General features: G+C 37.7%; 1 long non-coding RNA gene across 1 annotated transcript; it reads left to right on the top strand.

Moving 5' to 3' along the window:
* The first annotated feature begins 10,364 nt into the window (after window positions 1-10,364).
* LOC130459806 (uncharacterized) lies at window positions 10,365-12,659 on the top strand. Its single transcript, XR_008919438.1, has 3 exons — window positions 10,365-11,141; window positions 11,554-11,619; window positions 12,325-12,659. It is a non-coding gene; the product is annotated as an uncharacterized lncRNA (long non-coding RNA).
* Window positions 12,660-13,118: the final 459 nt, after the last annotated feature.

Genomic DNA, 13,118 nt, shown 5'->3' with positions numbered 1-13,118 from the left:
GAATAAATAAAATTTATTATAATTACAATATTCAAAATTAAAATCCAAGAAAATAATTTAAATTATCAATTTTAAAATTAATTAAAATTACGTAAACTGAAAATTTCAAATTAAAATTTCAAAACGATCTAATCGCAACGCAACAATCCCACGCAACGCACGCCCATGGGCCACACGCACACAGCCATTGCTGGCCATGTGCGCGCAGCCCATGCGCTGCCTCGCATCGCTGCTGCTCACCATCGCAAGGCATCACGCATGGTGCTTGCTGCGCGCGCCAGCGCTCGACGCACGAGCATGCTGCCGCAGCCCATCGCTGGGCGCAGCGCTCGTCGCACGTCGCAACACGCACCCGCACGCCATCGCTGGGCGCAGCGCTCGTCGCACGCACAACAAGCACTCGCACGCCATCGCTGGGCGCAGCGCTCGTCGCACGCACAACAAGCACTCGCACGCCATCTCTGGGCGCAGCGCTCGTCGCACGCACAACAAGCACTCGCACGCCATCGCTGGGCGCAGCGCTCGTTGCACGCACAACAGCGCTCGCTGCGCGCGAGCGATCGATGCTGGGCGTAGCACTCGTGGCACGCGAGCTTGCGCTCGCTGCGCGCGAGGCTCCGCACGCTTGCGCGAGGCAGTGCGCGCTGTGGCGCAGCTCGCTTGCTGCCCACACGCGACTGCTCGTGCCTTGCTCTCGCCCTCGCCCATTCGCCCATTGCACACAGCCCACGACACAAGGCAGGGCTGCTGCCTTGTGCTCGTGCACCATGGCCTTGCTCATTGCTTTCATACCGCATGGGCGACGAGCTCCCTTGCTCGTCGTCACATGCCCGCACTATACAACACCCCTTAAGGGTAACACGTAGCGTCCATTGCTTTGTGCGTGCAAGTTATATGAGCGAATCGCATAAAAAATTTAAAATTTATATTAAAAATTAATGACAAATTAATAAATAATATTAATTTCATAATTTTAGGGCGAAAAATCGAAAATTTATTATTCAATTGATTTCCGATTAACATGGATTCAAGTCTAGGTCATAAAATTTAAAATTTAACATAAATTTACAATTTTATGGTGGTTTTTAATCATAGGTATCTAATTAAATTATAACTAATTATGAAAATCAAATTAATTCTAAATTATTCCAATTTTCAACAAATTAATCATAATTACAAATTAGATTGCATAATTAACAAGGTTAGGCATTCAAACTTGTTAAACATATACAGTAGGTCAATCAAAAATTCAAGATTTATCAACAAGAATCGCAAATATTTAATTTAACATCTAAAATTTACGAAATTTTGCATTCGAAAAACTAAAACCTCCGAAAAGTCATAGTTAGGCTTCGAATTTGAGAATTCTGGGTTCGGCCGAAAACTACTATTTTTGTCAAAATTTTAGAATGCCTTTTACATGCGGAATTGACACAAAAATCACTCGATTTGGATGAGTGACGAAGAAACTGCCGAAAAACTGCGTACGTATAATTAAATAAACGCAATTTGCAATTAATTAACAATTACGAAAATTAATCACCCCTTTTAATTCTTGCAAATTTGTAATATTTAACCATGTTCATGCAATTTAGATTATGAAAATAATAAGAGGCTCTGATACCACTGTTAGGTTATGATACATATGACAATTCATAAATCATGCGGAAAAACCATAAAGCCAGGAAAACATATTATTTACACATAATCATTTAGCATAGTTTAGATGCATACTCTTTGTTGCGTGCCTTCCCTAGCTGCGCCCGAACCGAACAAGAACAAGTCTTTAGGACTCCAAGTGTCGTCCCTCCGTAGATAGTCCACAGCACGTCCGGATCCGCCTTAAGATTGACCAACTAGAATCGCCCTTAAGGTGCTACTTATTTTCGGCTAAATGGGCAAGAGTTATGGCTGATTTTTGTGCTTAAAAATCCTAGCTTTGAATACTTGAAAACTTGTTTTTAAATTTATGACCCTAGGCATATATTTATAGAACCTTGGAAAGGATTTCGAATCCTGTTAGAATACTAATTAATTAATTAGAATCTTATTAGAACTCTAAATAATTAATTTAATCTTTTAGGATTAGGATTTAATCTATGCACGAATTCCGATAGCTTTAGGATTCGTATAGCACGTACACACGCACCGCATGAGCATCGCACGCCCATGCGCAAGCCTTGCGGCCCACGCTGTGGGCACGGCGCACAGGCCCACTGCCCGCAGCCCATTTGTGCGCGCGCGCCAGCCTTGGCTGGGACTCGCCTTGCGCTAGGCCTGGTCGAGGCATTGGCGTGTTGTTGGATGCGTGTGGCTTGCTGGGCGATGGCCTGGCTTCGTGCTGGGCCCTCGTCCGGCAGGCCTCGTCCGATGCTTATTCGTACGATACGCTTCCGATTAAATTCCCGGTTCCGGAATTCATTTCCGATACGAACAATATTTAATATTTCCGATTCCGGAATCAATTTCCGTTTCGAACAAATATTTAATATTTCCGTTTCCGGAATTATTTTCCGATTCCGATAATATTTCCGATTCTGACAATATTTCCGTTTCCGGCTATATTTCCGATTCCGACAATATTTCCATTTCCGATAATATTTTCCGATACGTACCATGTTTCCGTTTCCGGCAACATCTACGACTTGGATAATATTTATATTTCCGATACGATCCATATTTCCGTTTCCGGCAATATCATCGTTTCCGGAGTATTCATTTCTTGCCTGTGACGATCTCAGCTCCCACTGAAACCAAGATCCGTCGATTCCGAATATCCGTAGATGGAGTATTTAATGCCATTAAATACTTGATCCGTTTACGTACTATTTGTGTGACCCTACGGGTTCAGTCAAGAGTAAGCTGTGGATTAATATCATTAATTCCACTTGAACTGAAGCGGCCTCTAGCTAGGCATTCAGCTCACTTGATCTCACTGAATTATTAACTTGTTAATTAATACTGAACCGCATTTATTAGACTTAACATAGAATGCATACTTGGACCAAGGGCATTATTTCCTTCAAGTTAGGCTTCGAATTTGAGAATTCTGGGTTCGGAATTTTAGAATGCCTTTTACATGCGGAATTGACACAAAAATCACTCGATTTGGATGAGTAACGAAGAAACTGCCGAAAAACTGCGTACGTATAATTAAATAAACGCAATTTGCAATTAATTAACAATTACGAAAATTAATCACCCCTTTTAATTCTTGCAAATTTGTAATATTTAACCATGTTTATGCAAATTAGATTATGAAAATAATAAGGGGCTCGTGATACCACTGTTAGGTTATGATACATATGATATTACATAAATCATGCGGAAACAACCATTAACCCAGGATTACATATTATTTACACATAATCATATAGCATAATTTAGATGCATACTCTTTGTTGCGTGCCCTCTCTAGCTGCGCCCGAACCGAACCAGAACAAGTCTTTAGGACTCCAAGTGTCGTCCCTCCGTAGATAGTCCACAGCACGTCCGGATCCGCCTTAAGATTGACCAACCAGAATCGCCCTTAAGGTACTAGAATTTTCGGCACTTTTGAGCAAGATGTGTGGCTGAATTTTTCTCTCAAAAACTCACTTTGAATACTTTGAAACTCGTTATAAATTGTGAACCCAGGCCACATATTTATAGGGGTATGGAAAGGGAATTGGAATCCTATTCAGATACAAATTGATTAAACCTAGAATCTTACAAGAACTCTAATTTAATTAATTTATCAAATAGAATTAGGAATTTAATCATTAACCGAACTCTGCACGTTTTAGGAAACGTGCACGAACACAAACACTTACACACGCACACACGGCAGCCACGATGGGCCGCCCATGCGTGCGCACGAGCAGCAGCCCACGCAGCGAGGCCTGCGCGAGCTGCAAGCCCACGCAGCTCCCGCGCGCGCTGCGCGCGCTGTGCGCGCTGCCACGGCCTGCTGGGCCTGGCCTTGCGCTGGGCCTGGCGTGGCTGTTTGTGCGGCGCGCTTGGCTTGCTGGGCGATGGCCTGGCTTCGTGTTGGGCCTCGTCCGGCAGGCCTCGTCCGATGCTTATTCGTACGATACGCTTCCGATTAAATTTCCGATTCCGGAATTCATTTCCGATACGAACAATATTTAACATTTCCGATTCCGGAATTAATTCCGTTTCGAACAAATATTTAATATTTCCGTTTCCGGAATTATTTTCCGATTCCGGTAATATTTCCGATTCTGACAATATTTCCGTTTCCGGCAATATTTCCGATTCTGGTAATATTTCCATTTCCGATAATATTTTCCGATACGTACCATGTTTCCGTTTCCGGCAACATCTACGACTTGGATAATATTTATATTTCCGATACGATCCATATTTCCGTTTCCGGTAATATCATCGTTTCCGGAGTATTCATTTCTTGCCTGTGACGATCTCAGCTCCCACTGAAACCAAGATCCGTCGGTTCCGAATATCCATAGATAGAGTATTTAATGCCATTAAATACTTGATCCGTTTACGTACTATTTGTGTGACCCTACGGGTTCAGTCAAGAGTAAGCTGTGGATTAATATCATTAATTCCACTTGAACTGAAGCGGCCTCTAGCTAGGCATTCAGCTCACTTGATCTCACTGAATTATTAACTTGTTAATTAATACTGAACCGCATTTATTAGACTTAACATAGAATGCATACTTGGACCAAGGGCATTATTTCCTTCATTAGCATCGGACGAGACTTGCTAAATGAAGGCCCAGCACGAAGCCAGGCCCGCATCCAGCAAGCCAGCGCACCACACATGCAAGACAGCCAAGGCCACGCCAGGCGCAGCGCAAGGCCAGGCCCAACAGGCCAAGGCGCGCGCGCGATGGGCTGCGAGGCTCGCGTGGGCCGCAAGGCTTGCGTGGGCTGAGCGCCCGCAAGGGCGATCTCGTGTGTGTTTGTGTCCGATACAAATCCTAAATCTAATGGGATTCGTTCAATGATTAAATTCCTAATCCTAATGGATAAATTAGTTAATAAGAGTTTTAATAAAATTCTAATTAAGCTAATTAGTATCCTAATAGGATTCCAACTCCCTTTCCATACCCCTATAAATATGTGGCCCTGGTTCACAATTTACAGACGAGTTTTTCAAGTATTCAAAGGTAAGAATTTAAGCAAAAATTCAACCATACACTTGCCCCATATCAGCCGAAAATCACTAGTACCTTAAGGGCGATTCTAGCTAGTTGGTCAATCTTAAGGCAGATCCGGACGTGCTGTGGACTTTCTACGGAGGGACGACACTTGGAGTCCTAAGGCTTGTTCTTGTTCGGTTTGGGCGCAGCTAGGGAGGGCACGCTACAAAGTGTATGCATTCTAGACTAATTATTTGATTATGTGCAATTAATTTGAATCCTGGCATATAGGTTTTTCCGCATGATTTATGTTGTTCATATGTATCATAACCTAACATTGTGAGTCTTGCTTCTTACCTTGTTCTTTCTTCCAACGGTAGCAAAACTTTTTGATATGGCCAGGCTTGTTGCAGTAATGACATGTCCTAGTCTCTTTGTCTCTATACTTGGACTTCCCTTTTGAGTTATCACGGCCTTTGGGACCCTTACTCTTGTTTCTTCCACGATTCTCAACAACAAGAGCATGTGAATTATCAACTCCCATCTCCTTTCTTCTAATCTCTTCATTGAACATGCTTTCTTTGATCACATCCAAAGATAGAACACCCTCTGGAGCAGAGTTACTAATAGTCACAACCAAGGTTTCCCAACTATCTGGCAAAGAACTCAACAAGAACAAAGCCTGCAATTCATCATCAAGAACAATCTTCATAGTAGTCAGCTTGTTAATAATATCGTGAAAGTCACTCAAATGCTCAGAAACAGACTTTCCACCTTTCAATTTCAAATTAACAAGTCTCTTGATTAATGAAGCTTTGTTATGTGCGGTCTTTCTTTCATAAAGACCTTCTACTTTCTTCCACAAATCATATGGGTCGGACTCCTGAGACACATGGTTGAAAATGCTAATATCAACCCACTGCCGAATAGTCCCCAAAGTTTTCCTCTTTGACTTTCCCCAATCTTTCTCTTCCACTTTTTCTGGTTTTTTCAGGTTTAGAAATGGTGCCATCGGCTTTTGTGGTTGTTTCAATTGGATCATACAAAACTTTGCAATATAGCAAATCCTTCACCGGTCTCTAGATGGAATAATTGGTTGATGTCAATTTCACCATTGAACTACCTCCACTACTACTAGTAGACTCCATAACAATGATAAAAGTAAACCTCGTTCTGATACCAACTGATAGGACCCTAGTAGTATATCAACTACCCACAAGGATCACCTCTAAGACAATCAACCAAACAATACAACTCCAATTCACCATAAATAATCCACCAAACAAATAACCTAACAATCAACCAATAATGGACAGAAACAAATAATATAATGCGGAATAACAAAATCAATCAACACACGCGAATTATACGTGGAAAACCCCTTCGATGTGAAGAGTAAAAACCACGGGACTTGTGAGGAGTCCACCCTTGTCACCTTCTCTTATTATGATAAAATTGGGGGAAAAAGAACCCAAATCAGACATACAAAGGTTCACAACCCACCAATACTTCCATACATAAGAGAACAACAATTAAGAGACAAGAGATGAAGAATATCACCCAAAAACGTAGGTTCTGTCCAGCAGCGACCATGCACAAATCGGAGCTCAAAACGGCGATCCAACTGTTCAAAATGAGGCCCTATGTATCCTGAACGGGCTGACCAAAAATCAGCACGATCCGACAGTTCAATCTCCGGCAAACGGCAGTTTCCTGATGACTGCCCTGAAAGCTACGAACCCTCTCTTCTCTTTCTCTCCTCTCCTTTTTGTGTGTGTGTTTATATCTGATTTTTTCACTCAGCTGACCTAACTCATCTTAGGTCATAACTAAACATCAAAAAACACTACTAGGCTTCTAATATAAGCCAACCCATTTAGTCCCAAGTGGACTAAAAACATAACCTAATATTTTGGACTCACAAACACAAAATAAATGACTTACTTGTACAACAAGTGGGCTGAACCCACAACACTACAGTGACGAGGGAGTTATGGAAAGTGAAAAGGTGACTCCTAAATTAGAAAGAAGGTAAGTTAACGGAAAAGGATATTGTAAGTTAAAGCTTCGTTTAATTAGGAAGTCTTCAAAACTCACTGTTAAAAAAAGAATGATAACATGAAAGGTTAAATAATTATATAATAATTTTTGTTAAATTAATTAATTGAAGAAAAAAGGAAAGATAGGTCCAAAATACTTAAAGAACTAGTAAATATAACATAATTTTATCTTATTTATACTTTTAAAGATATAATAATATAGTATAAAGGGCCAAAAATGGGGTGTTACAAATTTGGTGTTTGGTACAACAAGTTTAAAATAGGGGTATATAGTGCAATGAGTTTACTTATAGCTGTACTAGTCTTACATATACGCGATGCGTGCTAATATTAGAAACATATTTGTATTATTACATTTAAACCTGAAATAACATGTAAAGAATATAATATAAATGCGATGCATGCGAATATAAGAAACATATAAGTTAGATAGAGCCAAACGCATATAAACATATTGATTAAAATGGTAAGAATTTATTTAAGGGGTTAGATTGATTAAAATGCTTTTTGAGATTTTCCTATTGGGTAGGTTGTCATTATATTCTCTATTATATAAGTGTGGAGGGTATTTTAGTAATCCAAATGGGACACCAAAAGTGGATTTACTAAAATAACCCCACCTCTTCACTTATATAATAGAGATTTAGTGAATTATAACCATGACTTAATAGAGGACTAACTGAAGGTCAAAATTAAGGGTATTTGGTGCAAATAAGTTTAAATAGGGGTATATTATGTTTTTTGAAACACGTAGGTGTATTTGGTGTGTTTCGTGAATCTTCAATGTCATTTCATGAAAAAACCGATAACAATATTACATTAAGTAACAAGTATAACCAAGTAATCATTTTATATTGAATATTCAAGTTCATAGTTATGTAAATAGTACTCCCTCCGTATTTATTTAAGGGATACACTAGCCTTTTCCGGCCGTATTTATTTAAGAGATACACTTGCCATATTTAGTAACTTATCAACCCCACCATCTAATTAAATAATACTTCTAATTTACGTTATGACCCACCATCCTATTAAACAAATAATTTTTGAAACCCACCTTCACCTCTCACCCCAAAATGACATGGTCTCCACTTATGTACTTATTAAAATATCTACCCAACCCCACTTGCTTTATTATTTTATTTCATTCAATTTTTATTCTTAATGCCCGTGCCCTACCAAGTGTAACTCTTAAATAAATTCGGAGAGAGTAATATGTTAGGAAGACCGCAACACGTCCACCAATAAGATAAACTAGATTGTTGGAAGTGATTGGGACGTGGGGGACAAAAATAATTTTTTTTGTTATTTAGGCCTTATATTGATGGGTACCACTTTTGTGGCACTAGTTTTTAAGCCGACTAATGAAAGGAAAAATGTACGAATTATAACTAAATAAATATCTACCACTATATTGTTAAGAAAAAAGAACACAACTTTTTAATAACGCTAACGCACAAAATATTATTGCAATACATATGATAAATAGAAGTTTATTGTTTAAACTTTTGGGTTTGGACTTTTATTAGTAACTTGCTGATTAGAATAGGGAAATTCCAATAACTAATAGATGTTTTATATTAAAACATATTTTTTGATTGAGATTTATGAAAAAATCATTGTCAAATTTTCAATAAGTAAATAAACCTCATTTTCTAAAATAAAGTAAACATAATATGCATTACTTTAAATACATTTATTAAGGTGGTAAAGGGTATTATCAGTCAAAGCATGAATAATTTATTTGTATTTATTGAAATTAATCAAATTTTGTTGAGGTGGAGAATTTCACCATTATAATTTCAATTCATTATAAACTTTCAAATTATGGAGAATTTCACCATACAACTGAATATTGTACAATCAAAGCTATAATCTTTTTGGTAATTCCGCATTTGAAACTTAGACCTAGATTGTTCTTTTGGACTGAAAATCTCTAAATTCAACTAAACTTAACTTGTTGAATCTGAACTGAACTAAACTGGACTTACTGATTATAAACTAACTGAACTTAATTTTATTAAAATGAAATAAATAAATAATAACAATAATAATAATAATAATCATAATAATAGTAATAATAATAATAATAATATCATTAGGAATAATAAATCAATAATAGAAAAATGTGAAAAATAATTAAAGTACCTTATAATAAATATTAAAAATGCTATGTGGTAGATTCAGGATATCCAAATATGGTCGGATGTTTTGTCATCGTAAAGTAATTTAGGATTTAGATATAATTTATCGGGATATATAGAGGAACTTATAAACACTTCATTTTCGACATTCGTCATTAAGAATTATAGATGATATGACATTTGAGAAGTTAAGGAAAGGTGGAAGGTGCTATAGAATATGCCAAAAGCTACACAAGTGTACAAAAAGTCAATTATTATTTGCACTTTCACATTTCAAAATTTTATATGTAGGCACACAGTAGGATATCAATTGTACAACATAATGTGGATGGTAAGAAAAAGTGAAGATCCGCAAATGTTTGATAGAGATCTGAAAGATAGCATGACTGAAGTTCAATTCAAAATGCTATAGAAACACATATTTGATGATCTATTCCACGACTATTGGCTCATAACATGAAGAAGTTGAAGTGAAAGATAATGCAAAAGTAAATGAAAGGAACAAAGCCTTAATCTTGTGTAATACCCCGAAATTTTTAAACATGATTTTATTAAAATTAAAAATATTTATTAGCTTGATTTTGTTTTAAATAATTACGAATAATCGAATTTCGTTATTTTAATCGTTTTTACGATTTATTTTAAACGATAAATTTATAAACGAAGATTTATTTATTTTTCGTTAACGATAAATTTTATAAAGAATTATTTTAATTAAACATTTCTATTTTTAGTAAGTTTCAAAAATAGCAACAATTTCTGAAATTTTGGCCAAATAATGTGAAATTACGAAATTGCCCTTAAAAGAGCCAAAATCATCTTCTTTTTTTTTCTTTTTCTGCTTGCTTTCCACGCACAAATGAGTGAAGAAATTTTCTTCCTTCTCCTCTTCCCTTGCTCGCCACGTACAAAGCAAAAGGAAACATTTTCCTTCATTCCTCTCTTTCCCACAATTCAGTCCATGTTCATTCCTTCCTATTTACTCTACATGGATACAAATTCAGTTTCTATTTCCTAATTGAAATTCAATATCACAAATCAAAACAACAACCAATTTCACTCCCCTTTTGATTTCTCTGATTCGGACCAACGACCACCACCATAACCACCATTGTCCGCCACCTCAACCACCGTTAAACACCGCAACAACGACCCAGAACCGTCCCAATCACCGTCGGCCACCACCGCACACTCATATCGTCTCCCCTGCCTCTCCCTTTTCTCTTCGCTGCACCACCAACACCGACACCACGCCACCACACCACAAACACATTACCACCTCCTAAACCCAACTCCATCCTCAATCTCCGGCGATACGCCGCCCAGAACCACCGCAAAACCCCACCCCCAAACTCCCCTGTTCTCTCGCCTCCTTCGCACTTCCCCTCCCTTTCTTTCGTCGTCCTACTGCCGCAGACCAGCCACCACCACCTTCGCCTTCACCGGAGATTTCTGGCGCCACCAAACCTAGCCCCATCTCCCCTCCTATTCGTGCTCTGCTCCGCCGTACACCGCCTCCTTTCTCTTCGACTCCCCTGTTCTCCCTCCCCTGTTCGCACACCCCTCCTTTTCTTCCTCTTATCCGCGAGCCACAGCCACGCGGTCAGAACCGCCCAGCCACGCTGGAGTTTCCCCGTCGCCGACAACCGAGCCCAGCCACCCCAACTCCCTTCCTCCTCCGTGCCTTCCCTGTTTCACGCCCCTCCCCTGTTTCTATTTCCCTTCCCAGAAAACCGAGAATCATGTTTCTAAGTGAAACATTGATTCTTATTCACCTCAAAGTCTCAAACTCGTATTTGAGTTGGGCTATTTTACTTTGGGCCTTTGGTGAGTTAAAAATTGAATAACTATTTCAGATTTCCTATTATTAAATTTCAGAATCTCTAAATTATTAATTTTCATGTTTTAATAAATTTTTATCATATAATTATTTACTAATAAATTATTATTATTTTTCAGGTTTAATTATCGAATATCGATTTTACTAAAATAAATTACTAGCTTGAGTTAACAAAAACGGAATTTAAATAAGATTTTCATGAAAATCGATTTATCAAATATATATGTATTTCGATTGAAAATTTAATTAATAATAACATTTTCGTTAAAATTCGAAATTATAATTTATTAAAATTTGTTATTTATAAATTCATTACTTATAAAATTTATGATTTATAAAATATTAATTTTAAATTATTTATCGATCTAATACTAATTCAATTATTTACTATTTTTAAAGAAATTGGACTCGGAGCTCAGGACGAACGAACCAGCGAAAATCCTTAGCCAAAATCGTGGAAGTGAGGTAACGGCTATTGCTAGTACCCGCAATTCCCTTATAAATGCGTTTATGAAAATACAATGTTATGATTTATTTATGAATTGAATGCTTTGACATGTTTTATGAATTGCGGGAAATGAAATGTGATTTGATTGAATTATTTATTATAATATGATTGATTGAAATTCTTATAAAACGATCTTTATAAGAAACCATGAATGAAATGATGTCTCTATGATGCCAGGAAAGAAATGATATTTTATGGATCCCAGGATCTAAATGATGTTTTATCATGATCTCATGATCTAAAGGAATTATGTTACTTCTACTGAAGTAAAAAGGCTAAAATGTAAAATTAAACGAAACATGATAAATGAAAGTGAAATTCCTAGTCCGTTTGGCAGTATATGTTCACAGGTTACGATTCTCGGTCATGCATGTACCCATGGGGCATCCGCCCATTGAGCCAAGGCTCTCATGTTTTTCGGGCCAAGGCCCCATGTTTTATGGACACCGGTCCATCGTGGAAGACGTTCCACCATGTCATACTTGCCACGACTAGCATGTGCACCCTAAAGTTACGAATGAATTAAATAAAGGACTTTATAAAATGCTTTACATTATTCTATTCTCCCTGTGTTATTAAATAAAATGAATTGAAATGAATTTACGTTGCTAGAATAGTTCGTTACTGAGTCTTCGGCTCACCGTTTTTGTTTTCTGTTTTAGGTACTGCTGGGAACGATGGAAACGAGTAGTGGCGAGGATTTCACTTTAATAATATTCACCTAGTTACGCTTAACGTTTTAATAGTTTAATTAAAGACTCGTAGTAAGTTATGTACTTTTACCTTGGGAATACAAATCAAGTATTATGTTAATTTTGGAGTTTAAATAGCTTATGATTGATGGTTGCCTTGTAATTCCCAAGAGGAAGTTACGGCAGGTAATGTCCCGACCGAATTAGGTTAATTCCGCTGCTAATTATGCTTTATTAAATAAATTAGAGGTTGGGGTGTTACAGTTTGGTATTCAGAGCCAAGGTTCTGGACCATAAGTGCTAGACCTTACGGGTTTCGCACGAAATAGAATTCATTAGGCTTTAAGTAAAAGAGTTTTAAAGAATAAGTTTAAAATGGGACATTCTTAAAATTTTGTTAAGTTAAAATGAATATGAGTGTGAGTGTAGGAACGGGATGAACGGGTTTATTTTCAACGATTTATTTGCTTCAACTTGTTAAATGTTGTCTATCGAGGCTATGAATAATGTCACCAAAGGCTCGCAACGAGCAATCTGTTCACAATGATTATGCCATATCGATGCAGTTATGAGTGTTTTCTTTCCTAGTGATTGTGAATTAGAAATTGTCTTATGATGTTAGAGAAAGTTGAATTTTAGTATCCTTTGATCTATCTAGATCTGATGTAATTTGGGAATGAATTAGTTGACTGAATGTGAAGCTAACAATAATTTTTTTTTGGGGGCATAGTGTGACCAAAATGGCAAATGAGGATAGGATTTCG

This window comes from Spinacia oleracea, chromosome 4, assembly GCF_020520425.1.
Source record: "Spinacia oleracea cultivar Varoflay chromosome 4, BTI_SOV_V1, whole genome shotgun sequence".
Taxonomy (NCBI): Eukaryota; Viridiplantae; Streptophyta; class Magnoliopsida; order Caryophyllales; family Amaranthaceae; genus Spinacia; species Spinacia oleracea.
This window is presented reverse-complemented; position numbering and strand designations above follow the sequence as displayed.